This window comes from Spermophilus citellus (assembly GCF_964194105.1).
Source record: "Spermophilus citellus genome assembly, chromosome: 4".
NCBI lineage: Eukaryota > Metazoa > Chordata > Mammalia > Rodentia > Sciuridae > Spermophilus > Spermophilus citellus.
In genome coordinates, this window is record NC_138185.1 from 32,298,135 (window position 1) to 32,324,445 (window position 26,311).

A 26,311-nucleotide genomic window follows, 5' to 3' on the forward strand; every position below is an offset into this window, starting at 1 on the left:
AAGAAAGAAATAGGGTATTTCGTGGATTAGGAAGGTGGACCTTCAAAGCACTTATCCTCAGCTTAGAAATTTGGAAACTGATTCCCTAAAAAAGATCACCGAATGTCATATACACTATATACAGTGCAGTATGAACAATGCTCATAGGGGAAGAATGGGTTTGGAGTCAGGCAGATGTGGACTTGAACATTGATTCTTTCGTTTTGTTTGTGGAGGAGAAAACAGGCTTTGTACCATTTAACTACTGCATGCCTTGGTGTCCTCATCTGCACACATAGCACTCTGCTTGCACAAATATAACAAGGATGCTATCAAGTGACTGACCCTTGGTGAAGGATTAGAATATTGCCTGGCATATGCCAGAGATACTAACATTTAATGTCTTTTTCCGTTTTCTTTCAGGCTTTGATCAGAAATCCCAACACACAAAAAAATGGCTTTTCTATTTGTGCTGCTCATGCATTGTCTGCGTTTCACACACACTTTAACAGTTCTGGGGTGTCTTCAAATTAGAGCTCCTTATCACTCATTAGCACCCGTGGCCGAAAAGCCGATAAATGTCACCTCTTCTTGGGCCTCCAGTGCAAAACTCCATTTTCTTTTATCATCTGGATTCTGACCTTACAGATTTCCCTCTAACCCGGGGGCTTAGTTTATCTCCTGTTAAAAGCAGCGGTTTTCCCTTACATGGAAACAGTCTTCCTGGGAGTATGTACAGTGAAAATGAAACAGCCTTCCTGCTTCATCTCAGACACAAGGCAAAAGTCCCTTCACCCTTCCCTGCCACTGTGGACAGATGGCGCTTTGATTACAGGGCAGCACATTGCAACTTGAGTCTGCTGTCGGATGCCACGTACTGTAGAGGCTTAAAAGTTGACAAAATGCCATGAACACCATTGTGCGAAGTCAAACTCTGGTTTGTTTTACCTGCTGTACATCACAGTTCGCTTTCTGATAGCTGAGTTTGTGTTGTTTTGACTAATTCTGGACAAATATTCGTAAAATATATATTCAACAGATATTTCACTTAAAAAACAAAGAAAGGTTTGTGTCTTTAGATTGCCCCAGAACCTGAGGGCTACTGAGAATTATAAATAAATTTGGCTTCACAGGCCTGCAGTCATAAATGACATTTTTCTAAAATGATGGAAGGGGGGAGATTTGAGTTGTACAAGAACCTTCCGTTTAATTCCCCTCCTCCCAAATATGTCCAAAATGTAAAGAAAGCTGCTTTAAATATAACTCTCTGTTGAAAAAGGGCTTTTGATTCTTGGTTATTAGGGAAAGACCTGTTTAACTATTTATACCCTTGCTTTGTTTTCTTAAAATTGATGCAGAAAGAACATGGATCCAGGCCTTTTAAAATCCTATGTTTTATCACTCTCTGGCTGATGGGCACAATCCAGGCCAAGGAAATTAGAAACAGCTGGGGTAGACACAATACCTTCTTTTTAAAAGATAGTTCAACGGTCCTGGAGGAAAATAGAGATTGTACTAAATCGAGTATCTCAAAATGCAAGTTTCTGGGTCAGCAAAATCAGCATCACCTGGGAACTTGTGCAAATGCGAGTTCTTGGACCCGACCCGGCCTTAGTGGATTAGGAATTGTGAGGGTACAACTGGACATCTGTATTTTGATAGAACCCCTGTCCCCAAAATTCTGATGCACAAAAAGGGGCTAAAAAATGCAACCTAGATGACAGGAAAGAGTAGCAGGAGGAAAGGAACCTTGAAGATCACACCAACAGCCAGGAGAGAAATTATTTGAGAGCATTTAATGGTTCAAATGGGACACTAGGAAGGAACGGATCAGGTTGTCTTAACATCTGGGCTTCAACCAGCATCTTTTTCTGAATCTGAAATCGGTAGAGGGACTAAAAATACCTTCTAAGGACGGTGGAAAATACATATTGAACAAAAACAAGCCAGAGTCAGGAAAGACACTGGTCTTGGCACGACAGGAACAGCAATACCACGTGTACTTAGTTATTTTTTTCTTCGAAGACTACACAGTTATCTTAACATTAATAAATAGAGCATAAAATTAAATAAGTGCATAGAAGTTAGTTATGAACATGTATGAGCATTACACATTTGCTTCCTTTGTGAAAGAATAACTTATAGCAGGCCTTCTGCTGAGAATAACCAGAAAAGGTGCATAGAATACATAAATCATGTGCTTGAAGGCCTCATAATTCTATCTAGGCAATCACATCTTGGAAGGAAGGGGAACTCACGGAGAGAGGCCTAACTCTTGCATCCAAGTCTCCCTTGAACATATTATTTGACCAGCAAGTCCATATATACCACACTCAACTGCATACGTAAATTCCCCAAAAGATATGCACAGAAATTTCATGTTTATTATTTGTAATAACTTTGACTTGAAAACTACCAAAACATCCATGAACAACAGAGTGGATGAATAAATTGAGGTATATTCACATATGAGACATCAAGAATGAATTTATTATTGCTACATGGAACAACATGGGTGAATCTCACAAATATAACATGATGTGTCCATTTGCATAAAATTTGGCATCATGCAGAGATAATCTATGGTGTTAGTAGTCAAGATTCTCTCTCCTGGCCTGGGGATGTGGCTCGGTGGTAGAGTGCTTACCTGGCATGTATGAGTCACTGGGTTTGATTCTCAGCACCAAATATAAATAAATAAATTAAATAAAGGTCCAATCAACAACTTAAAAATAAAAATAAAAAAAGTTCTCTCTCCTAAAGTTAGAATTTCCCACTCATATTTTTAGTAGATCCTCTTTACCAGAAACTGTCTTGGTCTACAGAATTAGCCCTTCCACTCTGGACCCAAGGCTACACGTGGAAATAAATAGTTCTGAAGGAATTCTCCCATAAAGGCAATAAGATATTTCAATACATGGTTTTATATCAAATCTACAATGATCACCCACAAAGAAAGAGTCTTCTGTGCTCTGAATTTTTCAGAACTTCTTTTCTTTTTTGTGTGGCATCTTAACACAAACTAGAATGAAGATGGCTTACCATTAACTGCATTCAAGAATAAAAAGAATGACCTCCTTCTATCTATTACCCTACCTGGAATCCACAGCCATGCACTGAATCACTTTGTATCAATATCCACCTCTGATCACAGGGTTTATCAGTGTGCCCCATGGGGAGCAAGACAATGGCCACTGGAATCCTCTCCACTTCCTCTCTCTTAACATACTGATCTGGCACAGAAACACCCAAGACGATGGTCAACTGCAGCATAGGGAAAGCCAGGAGAGCAAATATCTTGGTGGCCCAACCTTGCAAGGGACCTCAGATACATGTAGTCCCAGGCTGCATTTTCTAAGAGTGAAATATTTTGTGCTTTTCTCAAAGGCAGAGGCAGCTTTGCCTGTGCACAGCAATGTGGGTTGCAGTCCTCCAAGTTTGCTTCTGAGTATTACATTATTAAAATAGCTACTGAGCAAAAGACTGCAATTCCCAAAGTCACTTTGAATACATGAAATAGGAGGCAGAGATTAGGTCATCTCCCTAAGGATCAGCCGCATCCCCAGATGTGCTCTTACCTCAGCCCTCACTTGAAGAGAGCCAGAGAATGTCTCATCATGGGGAAAGTACCAGGACTTATGCCCACATGTCCACAGCAGACCCAGCACCTGGCCAGGCCCGGCAGCCAGGAAGGGCCTCGCCCCTAGTTTTCTGCCAAACATTGTTCCTTGTACTCACCTAGTGCCTGGGTTTTGTAGCCTCGGACACCTAACCACCTTTTCCAAAAGGACCTCACCCACTTTACCTCAGCTCCACCCCATCCCTCCCTTTGGCCAGACCTGTAATTATCTGACCTGAAAAGCAGCCCCAGATACCACACGGGGGCAGGGCAGCCCCCAGCAAGTGGCCAAGCCAAGTGGGAAGATTTTCTTTCTACAATATCCCTTCACTGTGGTCATCCTGCGTCAGCCTCTTGTTACTTCCATCAGGTGGCTGCGCCAGTCAGGTCTGCCCTTCACATTTTGGGGGCCAGAACAAGAGGACAGTGGAGTCCCTTATCTCATAGTCTGTCTCCTTCTCTTCCTGGCTTTGCCCATCTGGGAAGGCCCACCCATACATATAATGCCCGGTCCCACTCTTCCACCCCCACCCCCAAGCAGCAACCACCTGCCACCCCTTGGGCCTAGGTACAAGCACAAGCATATCAGTCGCCCCTTGGGGGACAGAACTGGGAAAGACACTCCCACAGCTCCTGAGACCAGGCCTGGGACCACTGGAGCTAGGAATTCTGAGGTCCCAGATGTTCAGGCTGTGGGCTAGATGAAGTCATGAGTCCTAAAGATTCTTTGCTAAGAAAGGCCAGAATTGAGCTCTTCAAAAGGGGATCCAAGGTAGAGGCACCCACTGCCCACTCTAGAGGTTTGCTACCATCTAGCCCCAATGGACTGCAAGGTTACCTCCTGGCTTCAAGCATGTTCCTTCTTCCACTGAAAATATATATATTGCATAAAATTAAATTTTATCACACAGTAGGGTGTCTACAATTAACAATGCTTTATCGTATCTTTCAAAATGTAGAGATTTGGAATGTTTCCAATACAAAGAAATGATAAACATTTGAGGCGAGAGATAGGCTAATTACTCCAATTTAATCATTACATATGTCAAAATATACTTCAGCCCATGAATGTGTACAATTCTTAAGTGTCAATTTAAAAGAAAAAATTAAAGAGATAAAGCTGTTGAGGGCTCCCATCATCCTCTTAAATAAATACAGCTTCTTTGCTGGGTGTTATGCAATGGGAATCCAGCCTGGCTTCCCAAATCCTTTTTTTCCCCTACTTGAACATTCTGTGACCAGCAAATAATCTTAAAAAAAGAGGACCCTGGGTGCAAAGGACCATGAATCATGTAGCGGTTGCATCTTCTGAGAATGAGGGTTCACCTGCTATCTTCTTCAAGGTCCTTGGCTCTACTTTCCTGATTTTGTTTCACTGTGTGAGAATAAATCAGTTGACATAGAACACATTTCAAGTGATAAATACTACAAAAATTTATAAATACAATAACAGAGCTTATAGGTTTGCTGTTTGCTAATGTGGGTAGGCTTAGGGAGAAAATGACATTTAGACAAAGACTAGGAGATAGTTGTCCATGTGCCTATCTAAGGGAAGAACTTTCCAGACAGAGGGAACAGTCAATGCAAAGGCCCCATGGTGAGTGCACATCTGGTTGGAAATCTAGGAGCTTTGCAGTAAATGTTCCTGGAACTAAGAAAACAATGGGGAAAGGAGGGGCAACAGATGGTACCAAGATCACATGGGTTAAGATTATCTTAAGTTCAAGAACCTTCACTCACTGATGAGTGAGTTGAGAGAGGGAATCTTGGAAGGTCTGAAATTGAAACATGATGACTCTGTCTGTCTTGACTGAGAATAGCCAAGATTAGAAGCAGGAAGACCAGGCAAGAGATGAGGGGGCTCAAGCCAGCGTGGTTACAGTGTAGGAGGGAAGAAATGGTCCGAATCTGTGTATATGTTGTGTATATCTGTGTATACATTGAAATTCAATGGAATTTTCTGATTTTCTTCATTTGGTGAACCCCACTCTAGGGTTAATCTGAGTCACTATTACTGATCAAAAAACAGTGGAAATAGCTTTTTCCAGTGAAGTTCTTTGGTTAGATTAGTGGGAGACCCACTTCTACATCCCTTGCTTCCCCTCGAGTCCTTGCCCCTTACCTCTAGTGACTCATGCTTTCTATTTGCCCAGTTTCCCTCCATTCATCGTATCCATAGATGACTTTGGTGCCAGTTGATACCTTCTCAGGTTGCCCCTCTCCATAGCTCTGAAACAAATTGGAATGTGAGTGACCATATATATTCCTAGATAGATAAATGAATAAATAGATGCATAGATTTCCAAGTAGCCAAAAAAGAGACACAATGATCTCTATGTTGGGCCATGTGTTTGCTTAGATGGAATTGTAATATAAAACAGTGCACCTGGAATTCAGCAAAAGGTCTAGTATTAGTGCTGTTAACTCAGTAGCTCAGTAACGGCAAGCAAATTTCTCCAATCTCTTTGGCTTCTACCTTCTCTCTTGAAAAAAGAAGTGATGGCAGAACTTCCTCTAAGGACCATTTAGGTTTATGCATCACACTTTCTGCTCTTCCACCATGGCACCTGAGCCCTTATGTCCTGCCATCTCTCCAGTGTTTCCTCCTGGTAGCTCAGCTCTTCCAAGTCTTCTCTTTCTCGCTTGTCTCTTTTCCACAGTGTGCCCTTTTCTTCCAGTAGATGGCAGTATTCAGTCTTGTTTCCCAGTGGTACATTTCCCTGTTGGAGGGCCTGCGCCAGTTGCCTTTTTTTTTTTTTTTTTTTTTTTTGTGAAGCTGTGTTCTCTTTTGCATTACAGGTGATCACGACGGGAGAGGAAATGAGGGAAGAACTGATGAGCGATGAGAGGCCTCTATGAAATACTTGGCAATGCCAAGTGTCCTCATCTTGTTTCTTAAGCAGGTTTTTTTTTTTTAAAAAAATTAAATTTTATTTAAATTTGGAGTTAGATATAAAATCAACAGCTTTCCTTCTCCATTCAAAGAGTTATCCCAGCTCTCCTGATCTTTAGACCCTAAGATGTAGTTAATACAGATCTGATTTACTGTGGGTCTTGGGCCAAGAAATTGTAACAGGATGCTGTTGTTAAGGGTTAAGGTCAGAAGGTGAATCAGAAGGGTCAGTTGGGAGGCTGTTGCAATGGTCCTCATGAGAGATGGGGACTCGGTTGTTGGCTGCAGGCAGATAGCAGCAGAGCTGGACAGTGGTAGAAAGACCTCTGGAGAAATAGAGTCCCTCTGGTGCTGCTGTTCACTGATATCAGGCAAGACTTTTGTTTTCTTTGGGTATCTGAAGTTACTCCCTGCTCTAGGATTCTATGGAATCATGAAAGAAAATTGATCTACATGTAGCTTTCAGCCCTTTGGCAAGGGTCATACTATAGATTAATAGTGATATGAGAACAAGAAGCCAGATCCTTATTGGGTGCTTGACCTAACAAGTGACCAAAGATAATGTGAAAAAAAAATGTCTATTTCTATAGTGGAGGTGCTTTGCTTTTCAAAAGAATTTTCTTTGGAAATTTTCTGTAACAAATCAAAGCAATCTGCTCTGGTAGAAAGAGAATAGAGTCCTGGGCCCTCAAGGCCCCCACCTTCCCATAGACTGCAAGTAACAGAATAGAAAAATGCCAACATAAGCCAGGCACAGTGGCACATGGGGAGGCTGAGGCAGGAAGATTGAAAGTTCGAGGTCAGCCTGAGCACCTTAGCAAGATACTGTCTCATAATAAACAATAAAGAAGGCTGGGATGTAACTCAGTAGCTCAGTAGTAGAGTCCCTCTGGGGCTATGCTCTATTATATTTTAATCAAGGGATCCTGGGATCCTTGATAGTAGTTTTTCTGTAACTGTGTTGAGAAGATATTGCAGGGAGTAGAATACAGTGAGGTTATGGAAGAATTTTTCTGGGTATCAGATGATTCCTGGGTGTGGATTATATTGGGGTGAATGCTGTCACATTCCTACATTAAAACCTTTTATGGTTCCTAATATAGAATCAAGTTTAGGCTTGTTAACATAGATAAATAAGTTTTCTAACCTCTGTTGACCTTGAGAGCACATTGACCTTCTGGGATGTCCTTGAAGATACTCCTTGAGACTCCCACTTATTCTGGAAAACAGCGCTCCAAAATCTGCCTTACCACCCCAGCAAACATTCATAGCATTTTGTACCCAGTTCTGTTATAGTCCATACCACAGTGCTTGTTCCCCTAACAGCTTTGTCTCTTGTTTGTCACTTGCTTGAGAACAATGACCATATATTATTCTATCATAAGCATCTAGCATAAGTCAGAGAAGGGCTTGCTTGGGGTATCAATGAATAGCTGGAGGTATTTGGGGTTTATTTACATTGTTAGAAGGTGAGAAAATGCCAAAAACAAAGAAGTTTAAGAGATAACTTAGAAATTTATTACAGAGGATTTAGTCAAATTTCTGTTGTCATATAACAACATTTTGGTCAACATCAAATTACATATACATCCATGCAACGTTGTATAAGATTATAGTACAGCTGTGGTTGTATAGATTATAGTGGGACTGCAAAATTCATATTGTCTAATGTTTTCACTGTATTTTTTCTCTTGGATATGTTTAGGTCAGCAAATATTTATCATGATATTCCAGTTGCCTACAGTATTCAGTATAGTAACATGCTATACAGGTTTGTAGCTTAGGAGCAATGGGTTGTATCATATAGCCTAGGTGCGCAGAGGGCTACACCATCCAAGTTTGTGGACACACAGTCTGGGTTGTTCCAACAATAATGGAATCACCCAGCAATGCATTTTCCAGAATGTGTCCCCATCATTAAGCGAAGTGTGGTTCTGTGTGTGTGTGTGTGTGTGTCTGTCTGTCTTTGTGTGTTTTTAACCAAAATGTCAAGTGAAGGTCTGTTTAGTAATAAAGAGATTACATAATTTGTTATTATTGTTTGTAAATTATCTTGGCAGAGTTGCCTTACAATTCAGCAGGAAGATAGAACTTCAGTATAATGAAGAAAACTGGAACCTAGGTATTCAGAATACACAAAATTCAACCAATAATGGTTGATGCCACCATCATTTGGGTGGAAAAAAGTCAAACCAGAAATAACTGTCAAAGCAGGGTTGTAGCAAAAACTCTGACCTATTAAAAAAATGAGCTATATTATTGTATACTAATGATATTAGTTTGTAGGTAAATGATAATAAATGAGCTATGTATCTACGAACATCTGTGTATCTACATTTAAATACTCATTTGTCTTTTTTAAAGGAATACAATATTTTATACTAGAACTTTTCATTATTTCTCCTATTGCTGTAAATAAAATTGTACAGTTAGTGATCAAGGATGATATAAAGAAAATGATTTACTGGCTGATGCTAACCAAGTATTAGAGAATATAGCAAGTGCTGTATTTTATATTCTTTAGAGTTTTGTTGTTGTTGTTGTTGTTGTTTTGTTTTTTGCATTTGGAGTTTTAAAGCTCTGCTCCTTAGGAGCTGTGTGACTCAGCACAAGTAACTTTCCCATTCGGTGCATCGTTTTCCTCATCTGCAAAATGGCAGAAATAAACATAACAATCTCCCAGGGCTGTTGTGAGCATTAAACAGTTGTATAATGTTCTTAGCTAGAAAACTGAGGAAACAGATTCTCTCCTAGAGCCTGGAAAAGGGACCAATCCTGACAATTCACTGCCTTTAACCCAGTGAAGGTGATTTGGACCATAATAAATTTGTGCTGTTTTAAGTCATTATGTTTGTGGTAATATGTTACTGCAATTACGGGAATCTGGTACAGATTTTGGTAACAGATCTCACTATTACACGAAAATCAATGGAAAAATCAAATTCCATTTGCATAAATCTAATTTGAATTATATTTTTAATAAATCCCATTAGTTTCTAGCAAATAGAAACTTTGTAAAAACTTCAGTAATGTGTATTTTATGAGTGCATTAAATTACATATAATTATACATAATGGAGGGGTTCATTTTGACATATTCATAGATGCATAGAACATCATTTGTTCCATTTAAATCGCTGGTACTTCCCCCCTTTTCCTCCCTTCCTCCCTCTCCTTGATCTCCTTCCTCTATTGAATTTTTTCTTACATTTATTTATTATTTTTAAATTGATGCATTATAGTTATATATAAAAGTAGAAATCATTGTGATACATACATCCACGTACATAGTATAATTTGGTCAGTTTCATTTCCCATCTTTCTCCCTCCAGCCTCCAGTTCCTTCCTCTACTATTTTCAAAGAGATACCCTTCAGAAAATTCCTTATTTCTCTCTATCTTCTGTGTATGAGAAGAGTCAATGCCCTTGACTTCCTAAGTCTGGCTTATTTTGCTTACTGTGATGTTCTCAGGTTCCATCCATCTGCCAACAAATGACATAATTTAATTCTTCTTTATGGCTGAGTAAAATTCCATTGTGTATATATACCAGTTATTTTTAATCCATTCATCGGTTGATGGATCCCTCTGCTGACTCCATAACTTGGCTATTGTGAATTGTGCTGCATTTTTTTAAAAAACATGGGCGTGCATGTATCACTGTGGTATGTGGATTCTAGTTCTTTTGTAGAAACAACAAGGAATGGGATAGCTGGGTCATATGGTGGATCCATAATACAAATGGCTAACAAATACATGAAAAAAATGTTCAACCTCCTTAGCAATAAGATAAATGCAAATCAAAACTATATTGAGATTTCATCTCACTCAAGTTAGAATGGCAATCATCAAGAATACAGATAACAATAATTGTTGGTGATGTGCAGTTGGGGGTGGGGAAGTACACTTAGGCAGTATTAGTTGGACAGAAATCAGTTGGGAAATAGTATGGAGATTCCTCAAAATTAATGCATATTTTGAAATTGACTTTGTATTGAAGTCACAGGTATAGGAGTTCCATATGTTCTGATTAGAATAGAATATTTCATAGGGAATCTGCTTAAGTCTTCCTAGTTTAATTAAAAATAAAGTTTTGGAATCCTATTAATCTTCATATGATTTGATCTGATGCTTCTTCTCAGACTGAATGGCTGCTTACTTTTGTGTCTACATGAGGAATAATTTCTGGTCACTTCTATTTTCCACTGAGTATATTTTGTCATCTTAGATAATGAAGCAGGAAGGAAGGGAGGGAGAGAGAGAGAGAAGGGAAGAGAGAGGAAGAGAGAAAGAAACAAAGAAAATCCTGTTTATATGTAAGAATAAACTTGACAGCCACCACCAGCAATTTACAACTCTACCCCAAAATACATGCAGATTTATAATCTTCTTTCACTAAGTCTGTGGAGATTTAAATCACTACAAAGGGCAGAAGCATTTTTTAAAATACCCCAACACCCTCAAAGTATATGCACAATACACATCCTCCAAGTATACACATGCCCATAATCAATGTTACCACGAAATAATTCTTATTTCAAATTCTTATTTCCAGGGGGCATATGGAATTTATCACCCATTCCCCTTTAAGTAATTCCTGTTTTTTTATACTTTCTGTTATCTGTTCATAAACTTGGTTCCTGGATCATGGATCATGAACCAAGTGTATGTACAGGCCATGAATCAAGTTTACATTCAGGCGAAACAGAATTATAATTATACAGAATAATAAGTATGTGGAAAACACAATTAACCTTTTATTTAAAATACATAAAAATAACCTTTCTGGTCCCCGATATATTTAAAGTCCTAAAGACATGTAAATTACCACTGAGTAGTTTTCAGTAATGATTTCAATAATCAGCTCATTCACATTTTCTAATTATCACATTTTTTTTTCCTGTAAAAAACTTGGCTGTAGTTGACACCAACAATAAGACTGGTGCTGGACAAATTTGCTTGGGGTAGAGTCCCGGAAATCTTCTACTTCTCAAGCCCCATCCATTATCTTTGCAAAGTAAAGCATTATTTACAATGATTAGCGAAAATGTTATGTATAAATCAAAACAGAAATTAAAAGCATACCTTGAAATTCATATATCTGCTATATGCAGGTTAACAAACTCTTTTCTGACCCCAATTTTGCCAATTGTACAATTGGAGAAATGGTAGCTCCTGCTAAAGAACTAGTGAAGCTGAAAAGAACTCATGTCCCCAGGATCGGTTTTCAACAAAGGGCATCATTTCCATGGGCAAGACAGTCAGTCAGTAATAGTGATGACAATATGGAAGCTGGAATTTTGGGGGGCAGTTTTACAGTCCTTATAGCAAATTTAATGGGGAGTGGGGAGAGATTTCTATCTATAGATAAAATTTCCACATGGACATAGGTGCAAAAATGGTGTAAAAATATTTCCTATGAAGCCACTGCAAGTTAGGAGTTGTATAGTATCCATTCACAGAGTGCATTAGCAAAGGTTTCCATGGTAGCTACAAGTACCCACAGCAGAGAGGCAGACTGTGTTGTATATAAACTATTGATCGGCTTACGTCCCCAATCCACACCTCTAGGTGTGCTCATTTCTGAGTATGCATTGTGCTGGACTGATCTCCATTTCTGCAGCCCTCTTTCTCCCTTTGATTAGCAAGTTCCTTCCTATCCCTCATGAATCTCCTTCCATCCCCAGCTCTGACTCTGAACCTCCCATTATTGTAGCACACGTGGATAGTCACTTTCTCTGAACTGCTGCCCAGTCTGGCATTAGATCAGATTCTGAATGCTGTAGATATGAGCCTTTCATAGACCCACTGAGCTGGAAGGGGGCACTACAGAATGTCTATTCCAACCCCCTAATTTTAAAGATAAAGAAGCTGTACTGCGGAGAGTGTGGGCATCTCGCCAAAGATCACTCAGAGTGAGTAGGATCCTGGCTTCTTGGCGCCTCCTCTAGAGCTCTTCCCACTTTACAGCTCAGATATTATGTTGCTGCCCAGATTTCATAGTTTTTGCCAATGTCTTGTTGTAAAATCACATTTCTAATATTTTGATCCTTTCCCTTTCATTGGAGAGTACAGTGAAAATTGTTGCTTCTTGATTATTGGCATGCAAAGGTGTTTGCCACATTCACCTTAATTGGGGAGTTAAATAGTTTCTGGTCTCCCTTGGTTTGTTGAAACTTAGGGAGAAGGTTAAAAAAAATGCTGTCAAACTATATTTTTTCCAAAATTGCAAAATTTGTTAATCTCCTTCCTCTTTACATAATATTTTATGAATGCCTGCTTTTCAAGCTGTATAACCTGCTAATAATGTATGCCTGAAGAATATACCTACATTTATAATTTCCATGCAATATCCATAAGTGAATTTAGATTTCCATATGATATCCATAAATGCACTTGAGGTCTAGATTATTTTAAACATGTGTATGCCCAGGAAAGGGAATGACCTGATCTGATTAGCTCAAATCCTGAGCTCAGTGAGCTTAAAACAATCTAGACCTCAATCCCTATTGACATTGTAATAAAAACTAACCTGGATTCAAATAATGATAAAATCACAACAGACAAAAACAAAACAAACACAAATCATATTTCAGATTAAAGGAGTATAAAAGGAGATGACAGTAAAATGCAGTGACTATGATTTGGGACGTGGAACAAGCAAAAATGAAATATCTATAAGAGACATTTTTGGAAAAATTGACAAAATTTGATTATTAACTATGAATTTAGAAAACAATTCTGTATTAATACTAAACTTCTTGGTTTTATTAATTGCATCATAGTTATGTAAGGGAATAAGATGATATCTTTTTCTGTAGGAGATCCATGATGAAGTATTTTAGGTATGGGGGCATGATGTCTACTTCCAAATAGTATAGTATAGAAGAAAGTGAGGAAAAAAGAAAGAGAGGAGAGTGTAAGGAAGAAATAGGAGAAAGAGAGAAAGACAGGGCAGTGGTGAGGAAGGGGAGGAGATTTTAAATATAATATAATATAACACAAGTAGGTTGGATAAAGCATTTTTTAAATGTTAAAATTTCTACCAATACATATTCCAATTTATTGTGCACTTCCAAGAGTCCCAATAGGGTTTCCATCATTGCTCAAAGGGACTAGCTCTATCATTCTTATCCAGCCAAAAAAGAAGGCATTTTGTTCCAATATTCCATAAACCCTTCCCCTTCCAAAAAAAAGTCCTGTGCCACAAGCTGATTGGCCTGGCCTTATTACAGGGTTAACTCTGAACCAATTACTGCTCACTGTGTCCAGGAAAGGGAATGGTTTGATCTAATTAGCTTAGATCCTGAACTCTAATCTTGGAGTTCAGCATGTAGAGTTGGAATTCTTGGAACTCACTTGATACTCAAACCAGACATAAAGGAGGGCAGGGGAAAGCTAGATTAGGTTTTAACTCGAGCTTAAGATATTAATAAACAGTGGTAGGTTCCCAAAGTGAACAAAAAGGAAATTTGGAAATGAAATCCCAAATAACTTCATTTTCTTAAATGACTAGTTATTAATCATGTTGTAGTTGAACTTCTCTTGCTTCTTAAGTACTCCTTAAATCAAAGCTACTCTAAGTGCTATCACTTTCCAATCTGATGCCAGCCATTAACACCTTGGTGTTAATGAGTTTCTAGACTTTCTGGAAAGAAAAAAAAAAAGTAAAGTTCTTAAAAGCAAAGAAGATAGAGTACAAAAGGTCCCTGTACAGAAAGGATCTAAACACCCCTAAAACCAGGCTCTGTTAGATAACTCACAATCTTTCCTGATAATGTTTCTCCTATAATACTAATCCAAATAAGTTGTAAAGTCTTTTGTTTTTAAGTGTGCCTCCATTGTGAAAAATTCAACTCCATTTAAATAATTTAAGATGAATGTAAAAATAAATGGCCCCAAATTTTACATTTATTAAAAACCATCAGGAGTATTATACTCAGACTTTGAAAAGTGATGGAAATCATGATCTCTTTAGCCATGAGCAACAGTAGTTTCCTTTTCTTAGCCCACCCACCTGTCCATCAGTGGGTCCAGCTTAAAAGTAGAGCTATGTTCTCTCAATAAATAAATAAAATTATTAAGAGGGTTCCCTGCAGTCTGGGAGGCAAGGGGAGGGGAGGGAGAAAAGGGGGATAACAGGAAAGTCCCCTGCTGGAGAATATTCATTCACCCAGGCTTTGAGAGATTTCTTCTATCATCAGTTTTGTGTTTGCATCATAATCTCTAGGATCACTCCTCTCCATTAGCTTGGGGGAGGAAAGAAGTAGCCACATAAGATTTCTACTCAAATCTAGGTGTATTGCTGGCTAACCATGGGATTTTATATTCAGCCTTTCTACTTTCTGAGTTTCTCTGCTAGGAGATGGCTCTATTTTAATTACATGGATGTTCTGATAAAAGGGTAAAAAAAATTTTTTTTCAGGAAAGTTTAACATTTATGAAGATTTACTCTGAGACCCAACTAAAAGACCTGAAAAACCAAAAGTTTATCTGCCTTAATATTTTATTTGTTCACATATTTAGAAAAAATGTGATTCTGGAATTTATTTGGTTTCATGTAATCCCTTCCTGAGTGTGCATCAAGATATCCAGGAAGTTATTTGGAATACAGATTCCTGGGCCCTATTCTAGATTTCTACTAAATCAACACATCTGACAGTGTGGCCAATAGATTTGTATCTTTAAATAATTCTCCACAGCCAGAACCCACTGGTCTAACCCCGTGGTGCAACTGGTGCTTGGCATGGTGATCAAAAACCTAAATTTTATGATTGGCTCTGCCATTGATTGCATAAGATTGGCAGATTGTCAAGTTATTTGGAACCCGATTTCTTCATCTATAAAATAAAGAACTTAGACAAGATTATCTCTATGTTTCAATAATAATGTTTATGAGTTTATTGAGCGGTCCTTTGGGTTATTCTAAAGAAAGTGGGGATATGAATTAGAGACATGGATAATAATGTATTCTTAACTAAGAATGCACTCGCAGGGCCACGAACTCTGACGAACTCTGACGTGCATGATGTGTGTCTGAGTTTCTCCATCCATCTTCAATCAGCTGAGGCTCTGTGACCACAACCCAGTAGTTCTTTCATCAGAAACTGCCTGGCAACGAGGGTGTTTCTGATCCAGTGAAAAGCAAGACCACATAAATGCTTCCACCCCTGACCATTGCTGAGGGAATTTTCACGGGAAACTCCCAAACCTACAAATTGGGTTAACGTGTGAAAACCTCATTGTATTAATGGAGGAACAGTCAGTAAAAAGGAATGCTGGGAGAGATGCACCGAACTGATTGTTTGGCAAATGTGGAGCATAAATTCTGCTCCATATATAGGCATCTGGGTGTCTCCTGCCTCGCCTGCCTTATCTCACATGGCAAAAACGGTTTAGATGAGATATGTTTCTCAGGGCTCATGAATTAGCTGCTGTTGATGGTTCTAGGTCATCATGGTTGTTTAGAGCTTCAGGAAATCCCAGTCCTCAGAAAATGACCTTCAGGCCTGTCCATCATGCTGAACATCTTTTCTCCCTCCATTTACATCAGGTGATTGAACAAAAAGGGCCAGGGTGGGGGAACGCACTGGCTGGAGCTCTTGCCCTTGTCTGCACTATTGAGTCATCACCTCATGCCAAATTGCTCAAATAAGTCTGGTCATGTTCACATTCGGCAGTGAGGAGGATACTCTGCATGACTCGCATGAGGACATGAAATGCCAGCGGGATTCGTATAATCAACGTCTTGGCTTTTGCCAAGAAGGGTGGGTGGAGTCGTGTGCCACATGCAAGGGATTCCTAAATGTTTACTCTAATTTGCTGCCTGGTTATATTTGACTTCTGTGGGTTGGCACAGCAGCCGTTCGATTTAACTCTGGCTCTTCTAATTGTTGGAGGAGCAGTCAGGGACTTTTAAACTAATGTTTAAAATACAGTTGTGTGGGGCCTTTTTTTCCTTCTTCTTCAGAGTTGGAACTCAATGCTGTGGTTAATCTGTAGGTTAGGGGTGGGGTAGAGGATGGGTTAAATTTGGATTCTGGATCATACTCATGAACTGTGCCTGACTTCTCCATTCTTCTCTTCCTTTCTGTTTCCATAATGTGGCTAATAACAGCACCTGCTTCTTGGGGTTACTGGGAAGATTAAACTAGTTAATACATGTTGAACACTGAACATGATGCCTATTAGATAGTAAGCTCTCAAGAAATGCAACTGGGTTAGAAACACCCAATAAACACCAAGTCATATGTGTGCAGATCTTCCCGGATGCCTTGGAATTTTAAACCCTCTTATGTAGAAATGACCTTTCCTACCTGGCAGTCAACAGAAACCAATATTCATGAAGTCTAAATTTGATGCTGGGAACCCATGAAGCCATAGGACCTTGAGGGTTGTTACATGTCTGGCCCAGGTCAGAAGATTTATTGAGGGCTGATTACAAAATGTCATTGATCATATGCTGCTGTATACCTGAACGAAAGAACTGAAAAATATATTTTGCTTCTGTTTTCTGTAAAACCATGCTCAGTGCATGTTCTTTGCCTCTCTTTCTTCTAGACTGGTGTATTGCAAACTTTGATGCACACATGAATCACCTTAGGTCTTGTTCAAGTACAGATACAGATTCTCCTGCAGCAAATTTGGGTAGAGCTTGAGATTGCTACCAGGGGATGAAAACTCTATTGTTCTATTGGACCACACTTGAATAGTGAGGTGTTGGCTGTCAAGGCTATTATTCAATTCTGAGGGTTTTTTTTTTTTTTTGGTACTGGGGTTTGAATTTAGGGACATTCAACCACTAAGATAAATCGCCAGCCCTATTTTGTATTTTATTTAGAGATAGGGTCTCACTGAGTTGCTTAGCACCTAGTTTTTTGCTGAGGCTGGCTTTGAACTTGCAATCCTCCTGCCTGAGTTTTGATTCCATTGTTCTGGGAGAGGCCAAAGGCACTGGTGCAGAATCCATTTTATAGGTAATTTTAGGTGTGGTGCATGTAGAAAATGTAATAGGTAGGACAATATTTTTCAACTGTGACTACATATAGAATCACTTGGTGAGCTTTAGAAAAGTACTCCAGAATCCACACTACTCTAATGGAATATAAAACGCTTGATGGTGGGAGATATGGTTCAAGTATTTTTCCCCATTTTTTATTGGTGAATTAAAGCTATGCATACTGATAGAATTTGTTGATACATATTTATACATGCACATAATACAATATAACAATATAATATGGTTCAAGAATTTTTTTAAAAAAACACCACAGGTGATCTTAATGTGCATCCAAAGATAAGCATTACTGTTCTAAGATAGTGGTTTTCCAATGTTAGTATGTCTCAACATCACTTGAAGAGCTTGTTTTAAAGCTTCTGGATCTCACTCCCAACATATCAGATTTAGTAGGTCTGTATGGAGGTCTGAGAAGTTGGATTTCTAACAAACCTCCAGGTGAAATGATGGGAGTAGTCTGAAGACCACACTTGGAGAACCACTGCCCTAGCATCTAGCAGGTCATCCATCCATCCATCCATCCATCCATCCATTCATCCATCCATCCATTCATCCATCCATCCATTCATCCATCCTTCCAGCCAATGTTTGCAGAGGTACTGTGTGGTATGCAGAGTTCTTATTGTGTGGCATACAGCATTCTAGATGGGAAATATAGTGATGGTTCTTAGCAGCTTAGGAAGAGGGAACTTCAGCCAGTGAGCAGGAAGCATAGGACACATTTGGAAACACAGGAGAGGCACTGATCCCAGGAGGTTATGTCCAAGTGGAAATCTTAATGATAACTCAGAATTAACCACAATGTAATTCAACACTGACAAGAGGAGCAGACTAAACAGACCGTGTCAGGCAGAAGGCCATTTTTGTGTTGAGGGCAATCCCAAGAGCATCAGAGCTCACCAGTGGAGATTGAGGTGCCAGGAAGGGAAGGAAGAAGAGTGGAGAGTGTTCAAGAGACAAGGCTGGAGAGATAAGCAGAAGCCAGCTTACAAAAAAACTCTGTGTGCCATTCAGACGTTATCCTGAAGACAGGAGGGTGCCAATGAAGCATTTCAAGTAGGAGAGTGACACAATCAGTATTACTTCTTCAAAGTATTCTGGCTACAGGATGGAGAATGGAATGGAGTGGAGGTAGGGAGACTGGTTTCGTGGAAGAAAGGCAAAGATATTGTCATTTTAAGATGTTGACTTGCAAATTCCCTACTGGCCTTTCTCCTTAGACAACCAGATATACCTTTGCATTTCAGTGTGTAAAGTCTGGAGCAGACATAGGACAGTAGAGAAGGGGACTTTAAGGATGAGAGAGGTGTGGTGGGGTGGAATATCTCCATGAGAGACATATTGAATTGGAATCAGAAGTGAGCAAAAAAAGAAACTTTTCAATTCAGGACTTATCTGAAATTTATTTGGGGGAATTATTAGCCACTTCAACAAATATTTAGCACTCTTAGTTTAATTCTATAATCTTAAGAAGGTTACCTGACCTTGAAAACAATTGATCAAGCTGGACTGTAGTAATTAAGCAATGCAACTATGAGAATTTTCAGTGCTACCTGGACAGTTGGGTCTTTACCCATCCTAAAGCCACTGCCACCCTTGATCAGGACTATTGTTCTTTCTGAGACTCTGCCAATCATAATAGAGATGTAGGCCTGGAGGGGTAATGATGATCAACTCATCTTCCTTTCTCATCTCACAAAGACTGAGCAGTGTACATGTGTCCTTGAGTGTGGAAAACTACAAGGGCACCTGGTCTTTCTGACGTTTGTGTGGATTCACAAACTCCCAAAGCACCATATTATTTTTAAATTAGAAATTTCTGAACAGATGGAGAATTCAGAGCTCTTACAGCTAAATGCTAAGGAAATATTTATTGATGTCAGGATATTTTAAATTATGGTCTTCTCTCTCCTAAAATATTTCCTGGCCATCAAATTAGCCACCAAAGGAAATCCTTCAGCATTTCTAATGCTCATTCTGCTACTCCTAGTAGAATTTCAAGCTGCTTTGCAGACCAAGTTGTTCTAGTGTTTTTAACAATTGGAAAGACAGGTACATTGGTTTATTTATTTATACTGTACATACTTGGTCTCTACATTAGATTATTTGGGATTCACAGCAATAGTGTGGGGTAAGTTTCATCATTCTAATCTTGCAGAAGAAGTTTAAATATGGAGTTCAAGACAACATGGCTGGCATGCTGGGGCACCAACACTGGGTCCGTGTGACACAAAAGCTTATCAGTGAGTTTAAAGAGTTTAACTCAAAAAGATGACTCTACTTGGAAAAAACTAAAACTAAATTGAAAAATGGCCCCAGGCTCTTTAGTTGAGAGAGAAGCAAAACTTGGATTATGGTGAGAAGCTACAACTTGCCGCAAGTTCAGACCTGTTAAGGCACAGTGTTCTTGTGCTTTGGATCTCACCCTTGATCTTCATGTTAGTCACACGGAATGGTGCCTTAAAAGGCTATACCCTGGTTAGGTGTCCCCTCAAAGTGGCCTGTAAAACCTTCTGAGCTTAAAAATCACCCTGGAGCAAAGCTTAGCACAGAGGAAATAATCATTATTTCTCTTTAAACTTGGGATTTTGAGGGCAACTAGGATGAAAGTTATCACCCCTTGTCAATCTTCTCACCTTAGAGACACACCTCTTTCTGCCTGGTTTCTTCATTCTCATTGGACCTCTGGGGGTTAAAGCAAAAATGTTGCTAATCACAACACTGAGTGGTAGGTGTTTGAATAACCACACATTTGGCAGTTCCTAATGTATTTATTCCCACTGCACCCAACCCAATGTCACTCAGCAAGAATGCATGATGCATTGTTGGATAACTTTTGAAGCCAAAACACAAATGGGTGGGAATGTGACTACCTTAACTTCTGTTAGATTCCACAAGTTGGTTTTTTTTTTTGTTTTGTTTTTTTGTTTTTTTAGTTCTTTACTACTCTAAGTGTAATTCACGGATGTGGCTTTGGTATTGCCTGGGAGTTTATTAGAAACCCAGGAATGCAAAATCTCAGGCTCCACACTACTTGACCAGAATATGCATTTTAACAAGAGCCCACCCTCCCTATCCTTGAGACACTTTAGGTTTAAAATGCCTAGACAACTGTTGTGAGGGAAGCGGGTCTTCCATTCTTTCCAGGATGCACTGATTACGAGAAAGAGCCTTGGCGAGAACCTCCAGAGACACAATGCCTTTCAGAGTTTGTTTCCTGTTTGATAACTCACCAAATCTTTAAAACTGGAATGTGAATCGTGGGTTCAGCCAAAGAACTGGGTGAAAGTTAATGGATCAATCTGCTCTCCCCCGACAGCGCTTTTACCACTGACTTCTGGAATGTGTTTGATGAAAAGAAAGCAACTTCTTCAGACAGAAGATACTGATGTAGCCTGCTGAGGTTAGGACCTACTGGAACAATACACCAATGTTATCAGGGCTTCATTTGACTCCAACTCCATTCCAAAACTGAGGATGGGGAAGGGAAAGCATGTTTTAAAGGTTTTGCTGTCAGTCGTCATTATTATAAATAGACTTAGGCTTTGCCTCTCCCCGGGGGAAGGTAGGCATCATTGTTCAGTTCTTGTTTAGATTAAGAGTTTCTTTTCAATAGCTTTTAAAAAAAAATGGGTCTGAAAAATGGAACTAGTAGCAAAGTCACATTGCATCATTTATCTTTCGAGAAGTTTGGATATGTTGGAAGTCAAACTAGGAAAAGGAAGTTCTCTCTTCTTTCCCATCATCAGTGAATGCTCTTTATCAATGAATAACTAACAAAGAGTTCACCTCTAGTTACTATTCTGTTTGCCCCAGAATTTCCGGATAATAAAAAGTAAGGAGAGTCAGAAGAATTCCAACTCACTGAGGTCTCTCCATCAACCTCCACCTGGGGTTTATACTTTATTAACACTTGGAACCTCTAATAGCTGATCTCCCAAAAAAAACATCTTGCATCTTTCTCACTATGGTTAAGTGAGAGTCTAAATATAAACCAATCGACCTCAGTCCAGGTTCAAAATGTGGTTGTCAGGGGCAAAACTAACCAATGATCTGTAGGTAGATGAGTGTAAAATAAGGCCCACAGGCTGTCAGAAAGAGACAATTTTGAAATAAAGTTGTAGTGGCAGGTGCAGGATGAGCTTTAAGTTCATTATGGCTGCCTTTGGTTATTATATGCATCCAGGACCCATTAAGAATAGTACCCAGCATTTTGACTTATATTTCTTGGAGTGGGTCAATTTCTGGGAGTTGGGTCAATTGACCTGCTCTCTACAACATGCCCCTCTTTTGTTAGGGTTGGCAAGCATTACAAAATAACTGGAGTCAGTTAGTTAGCAAACCCACCTGGGGTTTGTAAAGATACGTTGTACTTCATTAGCACCAAGAAACTGAGCCAACCAACAGCCAAGGTCATTGAGTACACCTGGGCTTGGAAGGACCGTCCCATCAGAATTAATCAAAACTGAAATGTAAATGGCTGTCCTGAGCAGATGGAGAATCTAGTGTGAAACTAGCACATTGGAGCCCAAAGAAAAACCACCTGAAAGACTTAAGCTCACCAAGGAACTCTGTTGGCTCAACAAGCAATTTCAATTTTTCCCACTTAGCTAAGCCCATTAACATTAAGAGCTTTATTAGATTAACTGGCTTCTGGTAGAATTTTCAAGGCTCAGCCATCATAGCACTCTTCCTCAGCAAAAGTTTCCCTTGTGAACATGGTTTATTTTTGTATTTCTTCAACTCCACAGATACATGCGGTGCTCAGAAAGGCAAGGCACCTGTCTATGAATGTCGTTTTCAGAAAGGTGAACTGCTTGCAAACAGGACAGACAAGAGCCTGGTGTTCAGTCCTCTCCCTTGTGGTGCTTCCTAGATGAGCTTGGGAACACAGATGGGCCTTTATGCAAAGAAAGGGTTCCCCTGGAAGCACACCTGATTACACTCAACCTGGATTCAAAGAGCCCTGTGCCATGTCAGAGGAAAATGTTCTATCATAAATCTCCAGAAATGGAAAAGGTCAAAGTCACTCCTGGTAATTAGCCTGCTGAAATACAGTGGCTCTGCTTTTTGTTTAACCTTTTAAGAAAAGGGCTTCACTCCCACAAGGCTCAACAAGCAGCCTTTCATTAGGCACATCCTCAACACTCCTACCCCTCTTTTTAACCCCTTCCCCCACCTGCAGCCCCAGTAGGGCATGATTTTGGTGTGTTGGAACTCCCTAATTTGGGGTGGATTGGTGTTTTCTTTCAGGGTAGTCTATGCACTCCTAACCACTTGATATTCATGGAATGGTACCATTTTGCAGAGTATTAGCAAATTGCATATAGCTTGAGCTCTCAGAAATAGCATCATTTTTAGCATCCATAAAAATCTGTAGGTATGCACTGGCAGTTAATTTTTTTTTTCTTTTTTGCCAAGAAGTTTAGCAATATGCATGTGAATTTTGGTGTTCTCTTACTGTGTAGAATTGCTCTGTCCAATTCAGTAGCTACTAGCTATGTGAGCTCTTGAGGCGTAGTCTGAACTGAGATGGGCTGTAAGTGTAAAATACACATTGGATTTTGAAGACAGAGTTATAAGGAAAAGCATGTAAAATATCTTATTATTAATTTTCATGTGGATTGTGTGTCAAAATGATATTTTGGGTATATCGGGTTAGATAAAGATATTATTAGGCTTGATTTCATCAGACCTTTTGCTTTTTATAAAGTGGCTGTAAGGAAATTTGAGATTACAAACATGGCTGGCTTTTTATTTTTATTGGACAGTGCTGATGCAGCAGAACATTTTGATTTTCTGTGTGTAGATACAGGAAAAGGAACAATGTGATCTATTTCATTTGGGAATCAAAGATTTGGCATACAATTTTGCCCTGCCTTGTATTATTATATATTTGTATTGTTCTTCCAATGATCTTCTAGTTCCATTGGAATCTTCTAGACTATAAATAAAACAATTTAGACTTATTTTGTGTCTTTGCGCAGTGCTGGGCACACAGTATAGGTGCAGTGCTGGGCACACAGTATAGGTTCAGTCAATGCTTGTTCATGGGGTACAACTAATAGAACATGGTTATTTGACTATAGGTTGGCTGTAGGCTATATGTGACTCTAGCTTTGAAAACCTTGTATTTTAATAATGTTTATTCTAACTAATCAAAAATAGAGGGTGGTGTTACACTCATCTCTTGAACCAATGCTGATCTTTGCTTATAATGTTGGAATAAGAATTTCAGTCATGCTGGGGCATGGTGGTGCATGACTGTAATCCCAGGGGCTTGGGAGGTTGAGGCAGGAGAATCATGAGTTCATAGCCAGCCTCAGCAAAATCGAGGCACTAAGCAACTCAGTGAGACCCTGTCTCTAAATGGAATACAAAATAGGGCTGGGGATGTGGTTTAGTGGTCAAGTGCCCCTGAGTTTGATCCCCAGAACACCTCCCCACCAAAAACAACAAAAAAAAAAAAAACCTTAATAGAATTTTTAACAATAGTAATAATTTATAAGTATCAATCAAATTGCTCCAGGAAACTTCCCCTTTGATCAAAGGAAGTAACTATAAAGAAGTCAACATACTTAAAAGGGCCTGTTGCAGATCTCCTCGAATGGGGCCAATTGATGCATGTTGGATCATTTGAATCCTTTTAAGCCACTGGTTTTGAGGACTAATTGTGCTTCCTGCCTTACTCCACTGAGTTGATGTAACACGGATGTAGGACCATGGCGTGGGGGGTGTTCAAGGTTAAGAAGCATGACTAGACTATTACTAAGGAAGAGAGAAGTAGAGGAGAATAGGGTTAGTCACAGTGAGGTGTCACAAGGAAAAAAAGTAAAAAAGCACTAATCTAATCAGTTGGCAGTCCAAGCCAAGTCCTGAGCTTTGAGTTGACGAGTCTGACTTAACTCTGATCTACAGTGCTTAATTCAGGCTTTGTTATGTTTTATTTCTAAATAAAATACTCATTGTCTCTATGTATTTCAATCTCTGGAGCTCATCTCAATTTGTAGAAGAGTTTCCATCTGAAGCACTGATGAATAAAGCAGAAGATGAACAAATCATTTTACTATAAAACAGAATAAGGCAGTGTGGCCCAGTGAGATGTGTTTAGCCCCGATTGCCCCTGGGATGCTTCACACTGGAGGTACTGCCTCCTATTGTCTTGGGAGACTCAGTGCTCACTGTGTCACCAGATGAAGTGGGACCATGTGTAATCCCTAAATGGAGATCCAGCATGACTGTATATTAAAGGAGGAGTTTCAGACTTGACAGATCTTTTTCGGGGTGAAACTTTGGAGAGAAGAAATGAAAGAAGGGGAAATCCTTAGTTCTTCTGGGAGAAGTCTCCTTCAGGCTGTGTTAAGTTAGCCAAAAACTTAGTTTTTCCCTTCTTCAGCCTGGTCTCATGGGGAGCACAGGGTCTTGAATTATGCTACAGAAACACTCCCACCTTCATATCAGGAAGCTGTTGTTTTATATCCATCTCAGTCACTATCTGTGGTCTGGGCAGGGGACACCATCTTCTAGGCAAGGCGGCTTCTGGTGGCTCTTAGCAGTTCTCTGGAGAATGTGGAATGAGCCCTGAGCGGCCGGCCGATGCTCTCAGCAGTTGGGGGAGGAGCATCCCCCTGCCTAGTGGAAGGATGTGGGCATGGCCTTAGAGGACCCACCATCCTGCACAGCTCTTTCTCTACTTATGCTCCTGTTTTTCCAGGTTTCCTTGTCCTGTTCCTCCATGATCCTTGCTCTCTAACCTCACAGTTCCCTAATCTAAAAACCAAGTACCGGTTGCCTCACTTCTACAACGAGGGGGCAGACTCACAGTCCTCTAAAGCCCCCTTCCATGTTCTTCTAATAGGTCAAAGACTGGGGAGTTATCCTTTCCTGGAAAGCAAGGGGCTTCTGTAGAAAGAATATTGCCCAATGAGGGACTCCCGAAGGTTTCAGGCTATCTGATCTGTCAGGTCTGGAGAAAGCACCTGGCCAGTACTGCTCAGCCACACTTTGAGAATTGCCACCTACACTGGTTTTCCACAGAGCTGAATTCATCCGACTTCTGTGCACCATATCACCTCTTCTGGGTGGTGCTATGCTGAGCTTAGAAATTAAGGAAACCTGACACCATCAGGGCAAGTGGCAGTCAGGGAAGACACTGACTGAGGACAAAGTCAGGGGATGAAGGCCTATTATGTCCTGCTGTCCTCTGCATGTGCAGGAACAATAGCAGCCCCTGCTTCCATCCGTGTGTATTAAGTCTCATTTTTCTGCTTTCTTTTGATCTGTTACCTTTGTCTTTCCATCTTCTCCCTCCACTTCCTTTCTCTTGATCCAAAAATAATGCAGTAACGCACTAAACCAACCTCTTTGTCACTAGATAGGGACACCCAAATGATGAGGGAATTGCTCTGTACCTGACAAATGCAAATGTCCTTGGAGTAAATGATATTTAGCCATCTGACCAATCAGTTTAGAATGGAGGTAACTAATGCACTTCTTCACCAGGATAGACTGTACTGCATGACAAGGAGGTGGGTTCTGGAATCATAACAGCTGCATTTAGATCCAGATCCTGCCATTTACTAGCTGTGTGACCTTGAGCAAATTACTTGACCTTGCTGTGCTTCAAGTTTCCTGAAAGTTTCCCAGAAGACTTGACTCTTCAGATCCAATGGGTACATATCGTCCAAGGCAGAAATAGTGTAATCATCATCATACATAAATATAAATCACTAATATAAATCCTAGTGAAATCATTAAAACACAAATATGAAGAAAGACTTTTCATGAGCTTTTAGACAAACATTC